The sequence below is a fragment of the Microtus oregoni genome, unplaced genomic scaffold (genome assembly GCF_018167655.1).
Source record: "Microtus oregoni isolate MIOR12 unplaced genomic scaffold, Mior012 000038F_ref0000394, whole genome shotgun sequence".
Taxonomy (NCBI): domain Eukaryota; kingdom Metazoa; phylum Chordata; class Mammalia; order Rodentia; family Cricetidae; genus Microtus; species Microtus oregoni.
Genome location: NW_024543097.1, coordinates 13,868,128 through 13,891,588, shown reverse-complemented (window position 1 = coordinate 13,891,588; position 23,461 = coordinate 13,868,128). Strand labels below are relative to the sequence as shown.

Below are 23,461 nucleotides of genomic sequence, written 5' to 3'. Positions count from 1 at the left end.
AAAGGAAACTGAACATTGAAAAAAAAAAAAAGAAATGGTGCAACAAACAGTGGTTCAGGGTGTACAGCTGAAGCTTCTCTATTACTGGATGTCTGAGCGATGTACGGAAAACAGACTACTCGGGGTGCACATACACACACACACACACACACACACACACACACAGCGTCCCATGATTTTTAAGAAAATTACCTTATCTTGATCAGTGATATCTAAATCTAACCAATTATAAAAGCCACCAGAGGAACAATAAAAACATCTAGAAAACACCACAGAGCTCTGGGCCATACCTGCCTCAGAGCTAGCTAGCCTGCCCTCCTTTCTGTCTGCCATAAAAGATTTAGTAGGTCTGATATAGAGGTGAAAACCTGTACACCCTGTTCTTCAAAACCATCAAGTAGTTGACTTGTAAAACACTGAGTGCCCTAACCGTGATCTGATCTTTAGATACTACCTCGTTCCAGCCCTCCACTGAAATGGACTTTACCATTCTGGCACAGGACTAGGAGGTGGTTGTTTGTTTTCTAATTTAAATTTATTTTTAATATGCAGATTACATTTATAATAAAACGTTATTTAGTATATTTACCTTTAAATCAGGCTAATTAAATATACCACTTCATATACTGACTTGTTGAAATAAGGGCAGCGGGGCTGCGTTCCCAGCATCCCGGCCGCCTGGCTAGCTTATGCCCGGAAATAATTACACGGACATTGTATTCTTTTAAACACTGCTTGGCCCTTTAGCTCTAGCCCTTACTGGCTAATTTTGATATCCCAATCAACCCATCTCTAATAATCTGTGAGCACCTGTTTTAGTGAGCATCGGTCTTACTGGGAAGATTCTAGCCTACGTCCATCCTGGGTCGGAGCTGAATCGCGTCTGCCCAGGAGAGCGAAGCATGGCGTCTCTCTGAGGCGTCTGCTCCCTAGAGGAGAGCTGTTGAGTCTGAGCTCACTTCCTCTTCCTCCCAGCATTCTGTTCTGCTTACTCCACCCACCTATATTCTAACCTATGAGGGCCAGCCAAGCAGTTTCTTTATTTTTTTAACCAATGACCTTCCTCCATCACTGACTGGTTTTTCATAAAACATGTACAAATATTTTTTCATAAAACATGTAGCCTGAATTAGACAATACAGGCTTTATTCAAAGGCATTCTTGAAGTTGACTATAATCTGTCTGATCTCTGTACTTCAGATTACCATGAACGTCAGCACTGAGCATGGGCATTAACACAGCTTGGAGTATATAACCAATGATGGATAACACCGAATTACATATGATACTTCCAGAAAGTTCATGCAAAATTCCATGAGATAACTGTCAGTTAAACATCACTGTCATAGGAGGACAGGCTGAAGAGGACAGCACAGTGAGGCTGCTATTTGTATTGAACCATTTGAGAGACAGGAGAGTCAGGGAACAATTCAGGACTTCTCTGAACCTCAGAGGATACTTCTTCAGTCCTTCAGGCACAAACTGGAAGATACTTCCGAGTTCCCCCACTTTCCACATTCTAGCTTCACGCCAACATTGGGGGGTCACGTGTGCTGGGAGAGACAAGGACAACGCACAAAAGCAAGCAGAATAACCTCAGGTGGTGCTCACAGAACCAGCTAGAAACGTGCCTGGGGGACTCGAAGCTAATGCCAGCACCAAAGGAGAGGAACATGTAGACTGTGGATACGGGACTAGCTAATCCCTGGGACTACCTACCTCTCTAGAAACATGCACAGATGTGACTAGCTAAAATGCCAGAGGCCTTGGGAAGGCTACCTGTCATTAGGTGAAGGTTCTGAGGGGAACTGAGCAGATACTGGGGTAGTTCACCATGGACAGTGAGCACACAGGCCTCTGTAATCCTAGACCACTATTTAGTAAAAAGGGGCTTTCAGTCTCACATTAGCTGACAGGCTTGGACTGGCTGACTGGTAAATCCTCTTGATTTGTAAAGGGAGACTGTTAGTCCTAGGAGCCAGAGCTCCTTAAAGAGCACTTTGTACTGTCTTTCCTTTAGTCCCTGTTTGTTCATGGTTGATGCAGCTTCCTTCCTAATAAATTCACAGGTGAGTGCGGTCCCAGGAGTCAGGGAAGATGTGTTGGTCTTGGCAATTTATTGTGTTCTTGCCTGGGTGAGGCTGTAATATATAGAAAAGAGAAGGCAGCCATTACAGGCAGACTGGCTATATTTACCTCTCCGGTTCCCCAGAGTTAACTTGCTTCTTCAGATCTGTTTTTCCTTCTAGTTTATCTCTTTCTGTCTTAAGCAGTTAGAAACTATTTATTTTGGGAGAAAAAAAATAATCTCTGAACTGTTTATCAGTTATTTTATAATATTCTTTCCTCGGCTTGGAAAATGAGGAGTCAATGTGACTTACTTTCAGGGATACTGTGGATAAAACACACTTTTACCACACATAAGTATATCATTCCAGTGCTTAAGGTTGGCAGATTTAATCTAGTACTTAGTGAAATAGAATCTGCTGGACTCAGAATATCAGAATTTCTTTTAAATGAAGTCAGAGGACGGATGAAATATGATTTTACCTCTTAGAAATGTCCTTGGCTACATAGTGAGCTTGAGGCCAGCCCAGGACTTTACAAGCCCTTGTTTTGAAAAACAAGTTTAAAAGCCAACCAATTTCCTAAAAATACTATTTCCTAAATTATTTTATTTCCTAAAAATAAAAATTACACACACACACACACACACACAAATATAGACATATATAATGAAAACCTCTCTATCTGTGAGGCTTTTAAAAAATAATATATTGGGGCAGGTCTATAGGCCATTGAATTTTGAGATTTTTCTCATAACGAATAAGAACTGGGTAAAAATTCTTTTTCTTGCACCATAATGTTACATGATGAAGTCACTTTCTGTATGAAAGCATAATGTCTCACCAAATACCCTGGGCTGACATGCAAAGGACAGGGTTAAGTATAGAATAAAACAAGTCATTTTTAAAAATTTTCTAATATGGTTTATCGAAGGAGGCTGGGACTTTTCCAATTTCTATAATTATTTATTTAATATGTGAAAATCTTGCCACTGCCACGCAGATTCATCTCATTCTTCTACAATAAAAAAGTTAATCAACTCTATAGAACTATAAAGACTTGCATATGTCAGTTCAGTATGTTTTGGCAGGTAAAATTCTTAAAACACAAAAACACAAGAAGTAAGGAAATAATGGTAACTTTTAGGTAGCCGTTACCTGGCCAAACTGATTTCAGCAATTGGCCCTAGCCTAACTTGGTATATGCCCACTCGCGCTCCTGCATTAAGATACATTGCTGCAGCGGCTTCAAAGCAAACCATAAACAGCATGCTAACTAGTGCTGGTCAGCATTTCATTAAGCCATTAGAGCCTGCATCTGAAAAAATTAATATTTTTCTTTTTCAAGATCTATCTCTTGTATTTTTCTCATCCCCATTATTTTCCAAGTTTTAATTCATGCCTACACCTTCTGGAAAGCAGAAAGAATTTCTTAGACCAGCATTAGGAAGATGATGCAAGGCCATTCTGTTTTCAATATGTGTGCTCTGTTCTTCAGGACTATTAAATCAAACACCAGATGGGAAAAGAGAGACACTGGCTTTACTAATGCCCCACAGAATATGATCATACGCGAATATATTTAGGCGAAACCTCTGCCATCACAGACAATGCCATTGTCAGGCTAGCTTCTACGTTCAGTTCAGCCTGCTAAACAAGAATATGGGAAGAGATATGTTTCTGGTGTATCTAACAGACATCTGGTTGTTTAAAATGAGAATATTTCTTAAATTTTCTCCAATACATAATCTAATGTATATTTTTTCCTAGAATTTTTTATTTTTACACTAAAAAAAAAAATAGAACACTTCCCTTTGAGGTGGCTAGCACTGACTGTCAACTGGAAAGAATCTAGAGTAACGCTGGAGAGGAACATCTGGGGAAGCCTGTGGGGGAATTGATGGACTGGATTGAAGGAGGTGTGAAACTCCACCCTAACTGCATAAAAAGAAGTCGCAAGTGAGGCACCACCAGACACCTCTACTGCTTCCCGGAGGCTCCTCGCCATGAGTGGCTGTATCCCACAGAACAGAAATGAAATAACCTGCTTTCTGAAGTTCCTTTTTGTCAGGTGTGTTGTTGCAGCACTAGGAAAATAGCTAATACTCTTCTCCACTGAAAAGGACAGAACATGTTTTATTGTTCTTACTCAGAAATCTTCTGGTCAAATCATAATTTGTTTGTGTCATGGTGCGACCTAACATAAAATATAACAAGTCTAAAACAAAATACTGTGGTAAGCCAAATTTTATATCTGATAATGTCATACTGGATCAGTATCAGTGTCAGTGAAGTGTTTATCCTACTCAATCAATCAATCTCTTAGACTAACATCCTTCCAAGAATATGTGTTCCCTTCAGCACCCGCGACAGTGCCATGGTACATAGGTTTAAGAAGTGGTACGTTCAAAAGTATATTAAAATCATACTAAAGATATGATTAATTATACATATTTAAAACTAAAATTTCAAGGTATGATTGTGTCTGATTAATGAAGAAGCCATGGAAAATACAGCAGACATATTGGAACAAGCTAGCCTGTTTCTCTTGATCATCACAGGTAGTGACTTGTTCCATGACATGGTAGAGGTAATCAAAAATACTGTTCTGAAAAGAAAATCCTCCACTTAGATGTCAAATAACAATTTTTTTAATTCAAAAAGATAATTTTTTCTATTAATATATTATTTTGAGTCATAATATTTTCCAGCAGGTATAAATCTTTTTATGGTGTATATTTATATGAGTGTGTATGTTCATGTCTGTGTGTGTGAGATCAGCCTCCTGCCCATGTTCGCCCTTTGAATGTACACAGAAGGGTATATGTTTATATATGTGTGTGTCAGAGGTAGTCTCCTACACTACCCTTGAGATTGTGGGTAATTAATGTACAGTTACCTTCAGGTTTAAATTTGTACTAGAACTGTATTTTTTCATGCAGTGCTGAGGCCTGAACTCATAGCCTTGGGTGTGGAAAACAAGCATTCTATCATCAAGTTACATCCTCAGCACTAATATTATAGATTTCAAACCGTTAACATAAAAGGAATAGTTTACCACAAACTATACAGAAAGATTCCTATGATGTTTTATGTCAAAAAATAAACAGAGAAGACAAACCTAAATACTGCCCACTGGAATAGGTAATAAAGAGCAAAAGTACAGGAGGACTGACACAAATTTGAAATGTTTCTTGATCTGGGAGCTGGTTCTTGGATTATGCTCAGTTTAAAAAGTTGTGTGTTTTTAATAAATGTAAATTTTCTCCATTATATATCATACACAAATAATGATTTTTGAAAAATTAAAAAATAAAAACTATCTAGACCATTATATAGGTTACTTAGAATATTCTAATCTTGATGTATTTTATATATTAAAACAATTAAAAGACTATCATATCTTAGATATACACAAAATGGAGAGGTGTATCCTGTCAACGCAGTGTAAGTCTAATTATCTCACATTTAATCTGGTGTGTTTAAATATATGTTCCTATGAAAGAATAGGCAACAACAGTGCCTACAACTGAGCTTCCAATAAGACTTAGGTACGGCTGCATGAACTGTTTCCTAAGGAACATTTAAACTATCAGGTGAAAAAAAAAACCCTGGGTGTATAAACTCCAGTGTGCTTTATTTGAGAGAAGACCAAATTCTCCTTTCTTAAAAACCAAATGTCCCTGGAGATGTGTGTAAATCAATGTAACTAAAACCTAATTAAATTTCTGAAGGCTTTAATAAATTATTCAAAATCTTTAAAATACTTTTGAAAAATGATATGAATTTCATACTAAGAAGTTCAACTGATCTGGCCTCATTTAAACTTTAACTTAATAACATTATCAAATAAAAATAAATACTATTAAGTTAAATAAATAGCATTATATCAATCAGCATTTAAATTAGTTCTGTGAAGCCTACTTAAAGGCTTTTTAAAAAGCCAAACTTCTGTTCTTAGACAAAGTACAAGTTCAGGATATGGAATGTGGAAAAATAAAGATATAAAAAACAGAGGCACTGAAAGGTTAAAAATAATTCAAATACAAGGGTGATGAAATACAGTGTGGACCCGAGTTTATAATCTCCTCCTGTGTGTGGAGGCAGAGGAAGCTCTTCTGCTTTGTGACCTGCTATGTCCCGCACCTCCACATCCCGGACTGTGTACAGATGCCCACAGATCATGAGGAACGACTGGCCACCGTAAGCACCGCAGCCCAGCTCATCTTTCATCACAGACTGACAGTCTGACTATGAAGCATTCCTATCCAAATTTTATCCTTGCCACACTGTATGGCATTTCATTTATATTTTAGTAAGTAAAGCTTGCCTGAAGATCAGAGAGTAAAACAGCCCTTCCGCTCAGCCTTTCAGACCAGACCGTGCTAAAGCACACCTTAATCCCAGTGACCACTAGTTGTCACAGAACCTGGGAGGTGCATGCCTTTAATCCCAGCCATAGAGAGGATTATAAAACGGGAGGAGACAGCTTTCAGTCACAGTCCTATTCTGAGATTCTTGGAGGCAGGATCGCCATTTCAAACTAAAGTAGAGGTAAAAGCCAGTGGCTGGCTGTTTTGCTTTTCTGACCTTTAGGTTGAACCCCAATTTCTCTCTCCGAGTTTTTGTTAATTGTGCTTCACCACACCAGCCTAAAATTCTTCATTTTGAAGTCTCCTCATCACACCCCAGTTTTTACTTAATTTTCCTTTTCAGAATTGCTATGATATTAGAAAGATAACTTTAATAGGAAAGACTGTGTTACAAGTTCACCTTTCATTCTTGTTTGATGGGGTAAGTAAAGGGCAAATTATAACTACTGCATTTCCCCACTGTATCTTTACGACAGTCTAAACAATTAGCTTATCTTCCTTCACACACATATTTAGAAGCAGAACCTGGCTCTGAACTCAGGCCTGACTTACTCCCAAGCAATTAAACCTGTGCTTTCAAGCACACATGGATTTGGAAAAGAATATGATCCTACTGCCTGAAAACCATGCAGACTTTTACACATTCCCGGTTAGTGCAGAGCTGAGGCTAGAAACTGCCTCCTGAGAGCTCAGAACCGTTGCTCTAACCCTTACTGAAAACTGAAGTTCAGAGCTTCTGGTGATGAACATGGTCACTAAACTGATAGCACAGTATTGTGGATAGGGCATGGATAAGGGTCAAAGGTGAAGGCAAATTTAAATCATGCTCCTGCTATTTGCTTTTTATCCTTAGGCAACAGAGGGCATGCTTCTGCTCCAGTGTAACAGTAATAACAGATATTAAAAGTCTAATGGGCTGGAGAGAGGCCTCAGTGGTTAAAAGCACTGGATGCTTTTCCAGAGGACCAGGGTTCAATTTCCAGCATCCATATGGCAGCTCACAACTAACTGTCTGTAACTTCAGTTCCAGGGGTTCCATAGCACCAGGCACACATGTGGTGCACATATCTGTGTATGCACAGAAAAAACATACACATAAATAATTTTTTAAAAAAGAAAGTCTATAATTGTTAAGATAAAATGAGTCTAGTTAGCTAGACTAACCAAGATCATACTTAAAACTAGTCTCCTGGTCTCCCTCACAACCAACTGATATGTAACCCTGAAATCCTATATTCTAATTATTCTCCATCATCCCACAAACAGATTCATCACAAAGCAAAGTCCACAAGTACAAGACGGATATCTGTCCATCCTCCACAGTGCATTTAATCTCTTTAGGCATCTCTCCACTATCCATTACTCTAAGAGTGTCCTGGCAATGACACCTGAGAACACCAAGAATTCATTATCACCCAAATAATACAGGAGTCACTACAAGAGGGCGAGAACTTATGATGCCCTTTCCTTCTGTCTGCCTTTCCTCTAAGGTATCAGACGAGCAGTCTGCTGTATTTATAAATGACAGCACAGCTGAGAACAAAAGGAGATTATAAAAAGAAGAAAACCTCAGAAGGTTGAGGCAAGAGGTAAATGTCAAGTCACTGCATAGCTAGATGAAGGGATACTCCAGCCACCACCATAGTTTCAGTGATTGGTTTCATATTTGCCACAAACAAAAAGGCTCACAGTCATTTTCACATTTTATTAAATTTATAATGAACCTATTAAAGGTAGTGAATGTAGACAGAAGGCTTTTCTCTGTCTCGCCTGGTCCCATTGGACCAGTTTCTCTCCACCCACTGGGTCCCCTCACTAGTTCCCCCAGCCGCTTATGAAATAACCACTCTGAGGCTTATAATCAGTTACAATTGTTTGGTCAATGTCTTAGGTTTCTTACTGGCTAACTCTAACTATTAAATTAACCCCTTTCTATTAATCTGTGTATTGCCACAAGGCTGTGGTCTATGTGTGCGGCATGTTACTCCTTTAGTGGCTACACGGTGTCTCCTCAACCCTGCCTATTCTCTCTGTATCTTTGTTTGGACTTCCCGCTTAGCTTTACTCTGCTAAGCCATTGGCCAAAACAGCTTTATTCATCAACCAATAAAAGCAACACATAGACAGAAAGACATGCCACATCGGGTGAATGTAGAGCCGCCCTGCCCAGCAGGGCATGCAGTCGTGGAGCACCTGAAACACGGGCAGTCCTACCTGAGAAGTGCTGTAATCAAAGAGAGTATGGGGAAACTTTTCATAAATAATATAAATTGACTATTGGCTAAAGAGGCAGTAGTTTCATTACACTGCATTAAATATTACTTAAACGAATTTCAACGTGTCTGTTCCTTTTTTGTCAATGTGATGACTAGAAAAATGAATTACTTATGGAGCTTTCATCTGTGACTTCATTGTATTTCTGTAGGACTAGGCTGGCTTACAGTGAAAACTAAACATATTGCACACAAATAGCAACACATAACAATTACTCTCTTCAATTTAAACAGAAAGGGCTGGATTTCATTAAGAATCTTACTGGCAAATTGTAATTGAGAAACAGATGTTTATGTAATACTAAGCAGAATGTAATTAGCATGTGAGAGAGCTACATTAAACATTTTTACCTTTTAATATCAATGCCCACAGATATACAATTTAAAGAATTTAATTACAGGGGTACGAGGGTTGGGGAGATGGCTCAGCAGATAAAGTACTTGCTGTGCAAACACAATCACTCAAGTTAGGATTCCAGAGCCCTCAAAAAAGCCTGACATAATGCCAGTACAATGACATGGTAGCCTGTGTCTGTAGTACCAGCACGGTGACATGGTAGCCTGTGTCTGTAGTACCAGCACAGTGACATGGTAGCCTGTGTCTGTAGTACCAGCACAGTGACATGGTAGCCTGTGTCTGTAGTACCAGCACGGTGACATGGTAGCCTGTGTCTGTAGTACCAGCACGGTGACATGGTAGCCTGTGTCTGTAGTACCAGCACGGTGACATGGTAGCCTGTGTCTGTAGTAGTACCAGCACGGTGACATGGTAGCCTGTGTCTGTAGTACCAGCATGGTGACATGGTAGCCTGTGTCTGTAGTACCAGCACGGTGACATGGTAGCCTGTGTCTGTAGTACCAGCACGGTGACATGGTAGCCTGTGTCTGTAGTAGTACCAGCACGGTGACATGGTAGCCTGTGTCTGTAGTACCAGCACGGTGACATGGTAGCCTGTGTCTGTAGTACCAGCACGGTGACATGGTAGCCTGTGTCTGTAGTACCAGCACGGTGACATGGTAGCCTGTGTCTGTAGTAGTACCAGCACGGTGACATGGTAGCCTGTGTCTGTAGTACCAGCATGGTGACATGGTAGCCTGTGTCTGTAGTACCAGCACGGTGACATGGTAGCCTGTGTCTGTAGTACCAGCATGGTGATGGAGGAGAGAGGTGACTCTTCGTGTAAGCAGAAAAGCGAGCTCCAGTTTCAATGAGAGACTTTGTTTCAAAAAAGAAGGCATGGAGTGACAGAGAAAGATGTCTGAAGTAGACTTCTAGTCTCTAAACATGCAGGCACTAGAGAAATTGTGTGTTTAGGGGATATAGTTTAATTTAAGAAAAGTATATAGATTTTATTTTTATATAAATTACTCATTCTAAGAGTTTCACAACTGAGTTATTTTGACCTTGAAATATAAATCCCAAGGAACTTACAACAGTAGCTAGGTGTCAATAGAATAGCAAAGTACAACATGTATATGCACACCTAGGAGACCTTTCTCCAAACAATTACAGTATCACCCTTGCTTGGTTTTCTTGCTAATCTATTCTCAGCAGCACCAATTCCCACATCAGTGCTGACTCTGTCTTTGGAAGGTAAACTTGTCTTTGCACTTTCTGCTTGCACTGTCAGTAACTCCTAATGTCTGTAGCAGAAAGTCTAACTCTAGCAAAGCTGTTAACGATGAACTGTAAATTACCTATGCCCGCCACTCCTGGATTTGTCAAGATCCATCCTTTGTGCTGCAGGTGAATGCCTGCCCCTGTGAGGGGAGCTTGCTTACAGCTCTGCATGGATGCTAGTAATATGGGCATGAACTTCTCTATACTATCCAGGTAGCAGACAGATATGATCAAAACTCCCTCTCATCACATCATATTGCATATGTTTACAGCCTACTAGAGATCATTTTAAGAGCAAGTTAAGTAGGATAAAGTTAAGAACAAACATTTGTTCTGCATATTGTTAAGATTTGGTACAGGGACAGGCATATATTGACTCTTCAAGAGATTATCTGTCACAACAATGATAAAAAGCTATCAACTTGAAAATGGGGGGAATGGGAGGAACTCAGAAGAGGGTGTCTGGGAGTAGTTGGAGGAAGGAAAAAGACAGGGGAACATGATAAAATTCTATTTCCACAAAAAAAAAAAAACAAAAAAAAAACAATTTAAAAGAAACTGCCACCACTTACCACCACCCTTGCCCCGTCTCTTTGGCACTAGCTACAAAACTCATGTTCTCTCTCTCTCTCTCTCTTCCTCCAAATTATATTCATTTATTTAAACTTTTTATTTTACAACCCAGTCACAGTTTCCCCTCACTCCTCTCCTCCCATTTCTCTACCCCTACTCTACCTCTGTTCCCGTCCCCTAATCCACTCCTCCATTTCTGTTTAGGAACGGCATGTCAAGTGGCAGTAAGACTAAGCACCTCCCCTTGTGTCAAGGCTGGGCAAGGTGACCCAGTATGAGTAATACGATTCCAAAAGCCTTTAAAAGAGTTTGAGACAGTTCCTGCTCCCACTGTTAGGAGTCTTACAAGAAGAGCAAGCTACACAACTGCAACATACAAGCCTAGGTCAGTCCCACGCAGACTCCCTGGTTATGGGTTCAGTCTCTGTGAACCCCTGAGTCCAGGTTAGTTGACTGTGTGTCTTCCCAAGGTGTCCTTGACCCCTCTGGCTCCTACAATCCTTTCTCCTCCTCTTCTGAAGGATTCCTGAACTCCACCTAATGACTGGCTGTGGAAGACTCACATTTTCAAACCAAGTGGCATGTACCAGCATGGGTGAAATGCCTTTAAAATATGCATGTAAGTATAAATACATGTAGTATGTTTGTATGTAGGTATGTATTTGCTTATTTATTCTGGTGGTGGGGACAGAGCTCAGGGATGACTTCTGTTCCGCAAGTGGTCTACCAGTGAGCTACATCTCCCGCCCTGAGTTTACTTATACCAGATAACATATGGATAATGATTTCTGAAGAAGCCGAACAACATAATCAGCAGTCCCATGGTGAATTCCTTCTCATCCTCAAATCTAAGTCTCCTAAACTGACCATCTGAAACTTAGCTTTCTTGATTCTTTCCTTCATTCTCAGATTTCTAAACTATACATACTCTCTGTCTCCCTTCATCCTTCCCCCTCTCTCTCCAAGGAAAGGAAGTAGGTCTATTCCTATTTCCGTGACCTCCAAACCCTTGTTCTGGAGGACTATACTCACAATAGCCATCAGTACACACCCTTTTAAGAATGGGCAAGTGCATGCACATGCTCTTTGGGACTTGAGTGTCAACTGCTGAAGAACCAAAGCAAAGAACTACAACGGCATACCAAGTGAGACCAAGCTAGGGGAGGGTGGAATACAGGACATGTGGATAGCAAACAGGAAATCTTCACAAAGTCAAAGATCAGGGTACCCCTGACACCAATACCATGTGAATGAATCTGGAATCTGATAGCCCAGGCTCTCGTTTTAGTTCGGTGATCTTGGATAAGAAACCCACCTTTCAGTGTCTCAGTTTTCTTATCTGTAAAGAGGATCTAATGTTCTCTATATCCAGGTCTGCTGGGTCTTATGTGATCTCAAAATGAGAGCTTCATTATTACTATTCAGCATATGCAAAGAACATTAAAGCAGTAAGTACCTGCCAATGTTGAGGGCAGGCTGACTTCTGAGTGCACCAGAATCTTGACATCCACTTGGCACTGAGACTTTAACAGGTAGGGTGCAAAGTAAAGAAATGATGTGGCCTGGCAGTGGCAGCTATGCAAGGCCGAGGAGAGGAGACTGGACAGGAATCCATTTGCTGAGACTGCAGAGACCTGTGTGTTTGCCTCCGCTACTCTATCAAGGAAATCCATATATCTTCTTCACGTGGACACTCACACAGGAGCTAAAATAGTATTTAACAAATATCAAAGACACCTGATTGTTGAAATTTAAGATTATGTATTTGGTGGAAATGTACATTTCATAGCATCACCTGCTAACAGAATCATTCCACTGAATAAAATCTCTACCTGCATTGTCTTAAGGCAGTAAAAAAGGTATTAAGTACCACATGCTGAACTCCATTTCAGCTTCTCCATGATGCTTGACTGTATTGATGTCTCGAGATTGGTTAAAAGCACTTAAATAAGACTCCTAGTCTTAAAATGTTCTATGAGTGAAACTAACACCGATTAAAAAAATCTTTCAAAAATGATTTGGTGTGAAAAAAGTACAACAAATTATTAATGCATTTGATAACAACGAGATATATGACACAGGCTACGATTCTCCCACTCAAACACACAAATGACCACTTCCTCTTATTTTAGAGCATGAAATTATAAAATTTGTGAACATAGTTTCATTAAACTAATTTGCAAATTCAAAGCCTCCAGGCAGCATTAGAGTGTTGATCTCACATCCATATACCCTCCCTAAGGATAGAAGGAAGAAGAATTCTCTTCACATGTAGTGGCAAGTTTAGCTAATTTTGAAATTCTGTTTTTTATAACAACTACTAAGAATTTACTAGTTGGTATCAAAATTAGAGAAAATAAAATGATTGGTTATGAAACAAAAGTAGTTTGTATTGATGTTTCGGCTAAAGCATTATGTTAAGAGAAATATATTCTTCACTTAGTCAAATATTTATATCTATACTACTAAAATCTACATTTCCTATTTTAATGAGAATTCACTTTAAATTCTGTAATGATGAGTCATTTAATTTGAAATAAATTTCATTTTGGAGATTTGGTTTTGACTTGTCTTGTTTATTAAAATCTATTACATCACAGAAATAAAATTATAGAATATTATCACATAACAAGGCTTACTTGTACAATATGCATATTTCCATCCTTTCAAGACTGGATAGTTTCAAAAAAAATCAGCATGAATAAGATGATGGAGGGAAAGGACCAGAGTTAGATAGGGAAAGGAAAAGTCTCCCAGCCTGAAAAAGACGGTAGTGTGGAGGCCCTGTATGCCAGTTCATGCATATAGAATATTGGGGCCTCAGAGGACCCAGCATTCCTTAAGAGCTAGTGAGACTGTAAAATCTTCCAGCTCCACCCTGACAGATGCCACCAAAACTTCTGTCCTCCATGATCTCAGAATTGGGAGCCAAGCTAGTGAGAAATGCTTCTTGTAGGATCTGTAGCTTATCATGTGGGATTCCTGCAATGGTTTGCACTACTACTTTTATGAGCTAGAAGATTTTGATTTCGATGCTTCCTGCTGGCCCTAAGAACGTAGGTACCACATACAGAAACTTTGAAGTGTTTACTGAACTGAACACTTTTGGTCTAGAAGAGTTTTGATTTTTTTTTTTTTGCTGGGGGTGGGGAGATGCTAGTTAGTATCTGCCAGGCCACCCAGTGGAAGCAGAGCAACAATGTAAACTGTCAAGGACTTTCTCTCTTTCCATTCTGGAGACCAGACTGATACAGTAGGCAGAAATGTGTTCTTGGTGATCCAACCGCCTAGTAAGTGGTTGTTTTTTCCTCCCACATCCTAAAATAAAATGAAGGAAATCTAAAGTGGTGTGGTCCTGCGTATGAGGCCTCAGGCCACAGCCCACCCAGTTCCAATTGCATCACACGCTGTAAGAGAGAGTTCAGCATCATCATCTCTGTCTCTCTATCACAGGCAAGCAAGCACGACTTCTCAAAAGTAAAGAACTAGGCATAGGCAGAATGGGGTTAAATATAAGTCTTCCAATAACTACAGCATTGTTTTCAAGTTAATTCTGAAGCTGATTTGAAGCTTCCCATAGTCGGCAAAGGACTTACCGAGCCGAACCTTTCCTTTCTTTCTGCGCTGTCTTCTGGCTAACCCCCCAAGCCTGTCCCCATGAAGAGGAAAGGAGTGCGCTGATTGTGTCCCTGAGCAACCCCGCCTGACTGGAAACCGACCAAAAGTGTGGCTGAGGACACTGCTCCATCAAATCCTCGGGGCTGAGGCTTTGTCGCTGGAAACAAGAAGCCATGTACTGGCTTGTGGGTGAGCCTCTCTTCATCGGCTAGGTGAGGAAACCAGCATCTCTGACTGCTGGGTCTGTGGAGGCATGGCGGCTGCAGGCTCCTCAGAAGTGGACTGAAGGACAAAGGCCTCTAGTAGGCTGACTCCAGCCTCCTAGTTCTGAGTGGACGGTTCTAAGGACAACAAGTAAGGGCTAATAAGGTCTGAGGGTAGTCAAAGCACCTGAATGTTTAATTTTTAATATTTCTTTTGGTTTGGAGGCAAAAATTCCTTTCTTGTCTTTCTCTTTTGTCTTTTATTTCTAAAAATAAAGGCTCACTATGTAAACGCCTGTCTGGCTTCAAAACCGGGATTCTCCTGCTTCTACCTCTTGAGCACTGGCTTTACAGGTGTATATTATGGTAACTAGCCTAAAACAATATATTCCAAAAGGCACGAACAATTAGAAATATTTATTCACCTGCAAAACAGTTTTAGAAACTTCATTATAGCTGTTCTGCGAAAAGTTCTCCCCCACTATTGTCTATATTAGATGGAACGTTTCCAATCCTCACAACCCATTAGCAACTCTGATTAGGTGAATACGGGGTTTAAATACATGTCTGCAATTCCGACACGCGTTTTTCTTTTTCTAAGAATACACTATGCTGGGTTGGCGTTGGGACAGCTGCTGCATGCCAGTCTGATAGTCTGAGACAGAATGGCATGATCAGAGGAACGGAGAAGATAGTTAGATGCCTGATGGATATCAATAGAACAACGTTACTGAAGATATATTTTGTGAACAGATTTAGCCTGGCTTGGTCATGGTAGCAATGAGAGGTATGAAGGAAAGTGAGGCACCCAGGATACCCAAGCTTTAGCTGAGTATGAATACTGAAGCATTTTCTGAACCATGTGAAACCGGTACTGGCTAAGAAGACTTTTTAAAAAAATGCTGAAAGCAAACGTTCTACTCTGCATTTAGATTAACCCACTGAAAAGGAAATACTTCCGGAGGCCAGCACAGGGAAATGATGCTTTGACAATCGTGGTAATATGGATCCAGGTTTATAATCAGTATTACACACCTAATTCCTGTACAGGAAGCAAGGGTGAACCAAGAAGAAACACTAGGCAAGGCAGGCGCAGTGTGAGCACGCAGCACATCATGTGTTAAATTGAAACAGCCTCAAAGTTCAACTTCCTTCCCCGTTCAAGGAGAAAATCTGCTGCTATGAACTTTAGGATAAAGGATTTGCAACTATATGGTGCTTGAGAAATATGCTATTGCTGTAATTTAACTCACTGTATGTGGGCTTCAAGATGCACAGTGGCATTCCAAACCAACTTTTAAAGAAAATTGCATGGAATTTTTAAAACATCAGGACCGTTCTTAAAAGCTATGCAGAGAAAAACGGATTTTTGATAGTTACGAATTACATTTAGTGCAGCCAGATTGTAGAGAACGCTCTTTTTGCCTCAGTATGGTTAGAATTACTGTTGACAAAGATTTAATTTAAATTTTTAAGGGTTTAAACTGGAGAATATAGGTCACTGAATTTTCATTCACTGTATAGTATCAGCACCGCAGAAAGCAAGCTTTGCTAGTGAGGGACAAATTCTGGCCCCAGAATCCATTGCTTCTGTAGTAGTTGGGGCCGAGTGTGTGTTAGTGAGAATGATTCGGTTCCCAGTCAATCAGCAGCCTGAACATTCACAGTTAGAAACATGCCTGGCATGGAAGAGAAGCTCAGTTCAGAAAATACTAAACGCATTTGTGAGACAGACCAGAGTCCACAGAAACCATTTATTTGAATCACAAGCTGGAATAGAGTCCATCTTTCCTAGCAGGTTGCAGATTTATATAGATTTATAATAGTAGAAAATATACTACGTAGCTCCAAAGTATAATTCTATGATGGCTAACTGGTTTCCTATAGCTGAAAAAATACTTGTAGGATTTACCACATGTAAAAACATTTAAAAGAACCTTTCTGTACACCTAAGAAACCATGAGAACTAATAGTAGCTTTCTGATTTAAATACGTCATAAAATAACAGGTTTAATAGTATATAGCATTAAAATGAATACCACTTTCATGAATAGAAATTTTAAATTTGTAGTTTTCATAAACTGAGAAGGCCGATTTCAAATCAATAATCTATCAAACAAGAGATGAAGTTTTGTACAGAAATTTTGTGGAGTAATGTAAAGGATCTACCCTTCCACGCCTGCGCTGTGTGAGAAAGTTCTTGCTTCACTTGGATGCCTGGTGCCCACTGTTCTGACGGGACCTCAGCTCTTATGAGTCTGTCCTGTGCAGACTAGGGACCGTGATGTGTAGGGTGTAGAAACATGAATGGATGTGCTAACTGTGCATGTACAGCACATTTCCTGAATTTATTTTGGAACAAGTATTAGCAAATATGGATGTAATAGAAGTCTAGGGGTCGTGTATTTGGGTCAAGGTGGGCAGCTTTCCAATAGTTTCTTACACAAATATCTAAGGAACCAATAATCGTTTACAGGCATAAGTACTAGATACTCAGAGTCTCCCATGAGGTAGAGCAACAGATGATGGGTGAATTTCACCAGCCTGATGAACTCATCTCTTTCACCAACATTTAGGAAAATATTTTAATCAGAATACGAGAAGGAAAAGATATCTGTACTAATTTATAGTATTTTAGAAAGTGAATCATTGCAAGCCTTGATTGCAAGGTGTGTGTGTTGGAAAGACAGAGTTGAAAATGAACACTGTGAGGATTTCGCCCAATTTCTTATGTAAACCAGAGCAGACGGCATGATTCTCAAAAAAGCCAAGTACATTTGCCTCACATAAAATAAGACTGATTGAATTTCAAGCTTTTCACTTATTTTATAGAGCTAAAAATTAAGTTCCCTTTTGTTGTTCAAGATGGGCAGTGTGATTCATGTGTGTATTTGATATGCATGTTATTATAACATATTTATATAGCATATGTATACATATATATAGCATATATATCGCCCCATTGTTTTTTTCATGTAACAGGTAGTTCATGCTATAGAATCAAATTTTGAATATTTGTTCCTTGTGCAAGTCCAGGGCGTCCTTGCAGATGAGTCTTCCCCATGACCTGTCCCCCTGCACAGTGTCTGCTCCTCACGCTAGAACAACATTTCGGGGACTCAGACTTGTAAACATATCTTTTCAAAACTGACTGCAGAGGAATTTCCAAAAATACAGAGGACAAGGAAGCGGCTGGATTCTATTAGGGGATTATTGTGAATTTTCAAATCTAATAGTAGAACAGAAAAAACTTTATGGGAGGAAATAGCATACCTTCAAAGCAAAACTGTTTTCTTGGAGAAGCTCCTAAAGCCATATGTGAGCAAAAAGGAGATAGTAGAAAGAAAGAAAAACAAGTCGTGTGGCATAAAGGAGATATGAACCTAAAAAACAAGGGTGTTTAAAAATAAGCCTGTATCAATCATCAAAAAGAATGTACATAACTAGTTTTCTACACATTTTCCTTCTGAACCAAAGAATTATTTACCATCTGAAAACACCATGACCTGTAACAATTAAATTATCAGTGAATATTATTCATTCGACAAGGATAGATATATGCTACACACACACACACACACACACACACACACACACACACACACACACGAAAAGCATCAGGTATTCTTAAAGATGGTGTGAGTTTTGTTTTGTTTATCTCCGTTTCTCAGTTTTTAAAAACCTCCTCTTCTCTGCTGGCTCACAGTCACACCCGGTGACAGCCAAGTCACTTTCAGGATGAATGTGTGTGGCACCTGGCACAGAGGCTGGATCAGCCATGCCAACTCAACTCAATTGTTAGCAAAGTTGAAAAGTTCAAACTATTTATTAAATGTCATGCGATAAACCCTTGAAGAGAAACATATATGACAGACAAATTCTGGGTGATTGAGTCTTAAGAGAATGTTTTAGAATAAGGGTTAAAACGAATAGTTGAATACCAGAGTTTGAAGTAAGTTTGATTTACTTAATAAAGTAAACTTGTAAGTCAGCCTTTCTGCACATGAGGAAGTTCTGTCTAACATTCACACTAGAGACATCATCAAGAGGTCGATGAATTATCCCTTCTTGCTCAACACAGTTGAGCTTGAAAGGGTTGAGACCATCTACCTCATGACACACTCCATGTGATCCCACTTTAATGAACTGGTTTCCTACTCCTGAACAGGTCATTTACTGACAGGCCCAGGACGTCATCTATACTTTGGAGAAAGTGGAAATGCACAAGACCATTGGTCCTTTCAATGATTAAATTTATTGAGTCATAGTCATCGAAGGACAAGGAATTTGAAGGCCTGTGTGGGAGACTATGGAAGACTACATAACTCATGCTGGGCGGTGGAGGTGAATGACTTTAATCCCAGTACTAGGGAGGCAGAGGCAGGCAGATCTCTGTGAGTTCAAGGCCAGCCCGGTCTACCAGAGCTAGTTTCAAGACAGTTTCCAAAGCTACAGAGAAACCCCATCTCGAAAAAACAAAAACAAAAAAGACTACATAATTCAAGCAACTTTATACTTATTTCCAAGAGGTTGGATCCATAAATTCCAAGTAAAACCTGGACGGAATTAGAAAGTTGATGGAGTAGCAAAAATACAAAACCATCTTTCTTTTTTGTTTGTTTGTTTTTGTTTTGTTTTTCAATACAGGGTTTCTCTGTATAGCCTTGGCTGTCCTGAAACTCACTCTGTAAATCAGGCTGGCCTCAAACTCAGAGATTTGCCTGCCTCTGCCTCCCAAATGTTAGGATTAAAGGTATGCACCTCCAGTGCCTGCTCTATCTTTCCTTCTTACGTCCCATCCCTTTTCCAGAAGCTGGGACTACAACTGTGGATGGAGAGAGGGTGCTATGTATTCTCAAATGATGATGCTTTAAAATTGATTTTTGCTGAGCTACAAAGGCTGTGCTTCTTGTGAGGAACCTACTAGGTTTTAGGCTGAACTTTCTAAGCAGTAAACCAACAATAGATGATTCAGAGTACAATTAGACTTGAGAAATTCACTACATAATCCACAGATTTTAGGAAAAAATTGTCCAATCCATGTGTTACTCTCAAAGTGAATCCCACAAGTCAGGCCTATCTGTATATAATGAGTCCATGTCCAATGACAGAAGAACCAGCACGAAAAGCTTCCACTGTCAAAGATAGGACTGTCTGGATGTCAGTAAGGGAAAACAATGGCCTAGTTTAAAATGATAGTGAACACTAACTTATTAGTCACATCTGAAAGGTAATAAACAACTCAGCATTTGGAAAACTGCTCAAGAGAAATGGTGGTGATGACTCTGACCTTTTCTCCACAAAAACAAGAGAGTGTACCTGGAGGAAAGCGAGCAGCCTGGCACTCTACAAGGAAGCACTGCAGGGGAATCTACTCCCTCTTCCTTCTCCCTCTTCTTATCTCAGAAAGTGAGGGGCACTACTACTGAGGAAGCAAAAGCAGAAGGCAGAGCCACACCAATGACAGATTCATTTTATTAATGTTCATTAACGGAAATGGAGGCAAATAGTGGCACTAAGGCCTAAGAGCCTGTGAGTTCCACGCCTAAGAACTACAGGAAGAGAACAATTAGCCATGCGATTTTTCATGGCATAGGTACAGGTTTCTAAACAGTGTACATCCTAAAAAAGTGATCAATTATCCTGTTATCAGAAACTGGTTTAAAATAACCATTTAAATGAAGAAATAATACTTGCCTGAAAAGCTAAAAATTCTGAAAAGGTACCCGCTGTCAGATGCAGCAGTGGTGGTGGCACTGACTGATTAAATTCTGCCTGGGCTCAGTTTGATCGTCTACTGAAACGACATAATGCTTCTAGGCCTTGCACAAATTCATTACAGTGCTTTCAAAAAGGGGAATTAAAATTTAATTCACTAAGATTTTACAACACTTTATTCATTGACTATTGTGCATATGTGTATGCACATGCATGTCCACGTGCTCATGCATGCTGTGACACATATTGACAGGTCAGAGAACAAGGTGCTACTGTTGGTACAGGGGAGTCCTGAACAATGGAGTCAGGTCCTTGGGCTTCAGGCAAGAGCCTCTACCTAGCGAGTGCAGTGGCACCTCGTTTGTATTTTAATAAGTAAAGCCAGCCCGAGGATAAGAAAAGTACAACAGCCACACTGGACAGTCTTACATACCAGGCAGTGCTAACGCACACCTTAATTCCAGTAGCCATACTAGTTTGCCATAGAAACTGGGTGGTGCATAACTTTAATCTTAGTGGTGCACGCCTTGATTCAAGCCCTAGAGAGGAATATAAAATGGGAGGAGATAACTCACAGTCTCATTCTGAGATTCCTGGAGGCAGGATTGCCATTTTTGGACTGAGGTTGAGGTAAGAGACAGTGGATGGCTATTTTACTTTTCTGACCTTCAGATTGAACCACAATTTCTGTCTCTGAGTTTTTATTAATTGTGAAACAAGTGAGATATATCATGGGCTCCAGAAAATTTAATGTATAAGAAAATTATACAAAAAATTTGAAGTTAAGAAACTAGTTGGGCTGGGGGTGTAGCTGAGATGTAGGGGGCATGCCTAACATGCATGGGGTCTAGATTTGATTCCAGGCAGCAAACATACCAGACAGAATGCAGACAACCAATTGTAACTTCAGCACTATGGAACTGCAGGCAGGAGGACAAGACGTTCAAGGACATTTTCACCTACATAGTGAGTGTGGGGGAAGCCTAAGCTAGAGACCCTGTCTTAAAAAAAAAAAAGGAAAATATTTAATACATCAATGAGTACTAAACAGAGAGTATTTTTAAGTAACAATAGTCCTGGGCACATCATTGACCTATGAGTAATTATATAAGAAGTTACATTAATACTGAATCCATAATACTGTAGTTTATAAACCATGTGATGTTATACCCTACCCAATCTCAGTTTCCACATCTGTAGCTCAAGTATTAGCAATAACTCTTAAAATGGAATGTTTAAGGAATTAAAGCAATGCCTACAGAAAATATCATACAAACTCCAATTAGTTTATCATTATTATGATGAAAATTTATATTTGTTCTCATTGGATCTATATATTTTATTAATAGTTATTACCCAACATAATGTTTCCCTCTATATAATATATGTTAAGTGAAGTTGTTGCCATGGGAATGATGAATTTGACAGGATAAGTTGCAACAAAAATTGGAACTTATTCTGACTTTTTAAATAGAATATTTTCATGATGTTTCTTCAACATTTGTCTGTATGTGCACGTCATCACTTTGGATGACTTCTGTTCATTCTTTAGATTAATCAATGCATACAAACTCACCCATTCAGACACCTGTTTATGCTCCAAGTCTTCCGCATAGCATCTACCTCAGACGCCCCCTTCTGCTACCTCTCCCACAGATCATTCCCCAGATAGGGCAGTCCATGACAATTCTTGTCTTTTCATACACACCTATACCTCACAGACCTACCTTCTAAACTGACACCATCATATTGCTTAAAATGATGGAAAGTTTATTAATATCTGACTATTACTTCTTACCCAAGTTCTCTATTTTTGGATTTTCCATAGCATCTCACCAGCAGAGTGCACACATAAGAGTAAAGCTTTGCTGAATGAAACAGTGCTGAAAAAAGCCTAGGATTAGAAAAGGATTTAAAGATCATATATGACAACTGTCTTCTCAGGTTTCCATCCTCCTAACTCTTCCTCCCAGATTTTCTCTGCCTATATAGATCTTTCCGTACCAACCAAGAAAAGCATTTTCAAGAAATTGTGAACATCAAGATTTCCCTTTATTTTTTTTTTTTCATTGAACAGTATAAAGTGAGAAGCTAGTGTGGTGTGGGAGAATGCTCATGAACACAGTAAATATTTGTCACTTGTATTGGTTTAATAAAACAATGATTGGGCAGCAGCCAGACAGCAAGTATAGGTGGGGAAACCAGACTAACAGAATTCTGGGGAGAGAAAAGGCAGAGACACAGTCACCAGCCAGACACAGAGGAAGTAAGATGAGAATGCCTTCCTGAGAAACAGTAACAAGCCATGTGACTAAACATAGACAACATTGGTTAATTTAAGATATAAGTCAGTAGTAAGTCTGAACTAAGAGGTCAAACAGTTAATAATTAACATAAGCCTCTGTGTGCTCCTCTGGGACTGAATGGCTATAAGAGGAGGCAGGATACAAACTTATGTTTACAAGCGTGGTGTTCAGTGTAGGTGTCACAATGCCACTAAAAAACCACTCAACACTCATATCACACTGAGGAGGAACAATCACAATTCTATTTGTAGTCATGTTAGAACACAACAACAATAATAACAACAACTAAAAATGCTCAGTCGGCATAGTGGAGAGCACTAAGCAATGAACTGTAAAAGTGGGCCTGTGGCAAAAAATGTACTGTGATTTGGGGTAAGTTTTCCATATATATAAAAGGAAACTCCTTCATTAAGAATGATGTTTTAAAAAGCTAATAAAAATTAAACATGGTACTTCCAAAATACAAGAGTAATGTAGAAAAGGAATGCTGAAAAGTTTGCAATTTAGATAACGGCTATACTAAATGAAGAATTACAACATTTAGTCATAAAAAGTTAATTAAGAACAATTGTATGCATGTCTATACTTGGAGGTTTAAGATTATTCATGCACCATAATTATACAAACAGGTTTATTTATCTTGAAAATATGGGTTAGGCTATTTCTTAACTTAAATACTAGACTAAAGGTAGAGTCAAAGTTAAGTTGGT

At 39.4% G+C, this 23,461-nt stretch overlaps 1 protein-coding gene across 1 annotated transcript in view; it reads right to left on the bottom strand.

Moving 5' to 3' along the window:
• Nucleotides 1–23,461, bottom strand: part of Fbxl17 (F-box and leucine rich repeat protein 17) — a 490,002-nt gene that overhangs the window by 141,369 nt on the left and 325,172 nt on the right. The gene's annotated exons all lie outside the window — the stretch shown is intronic.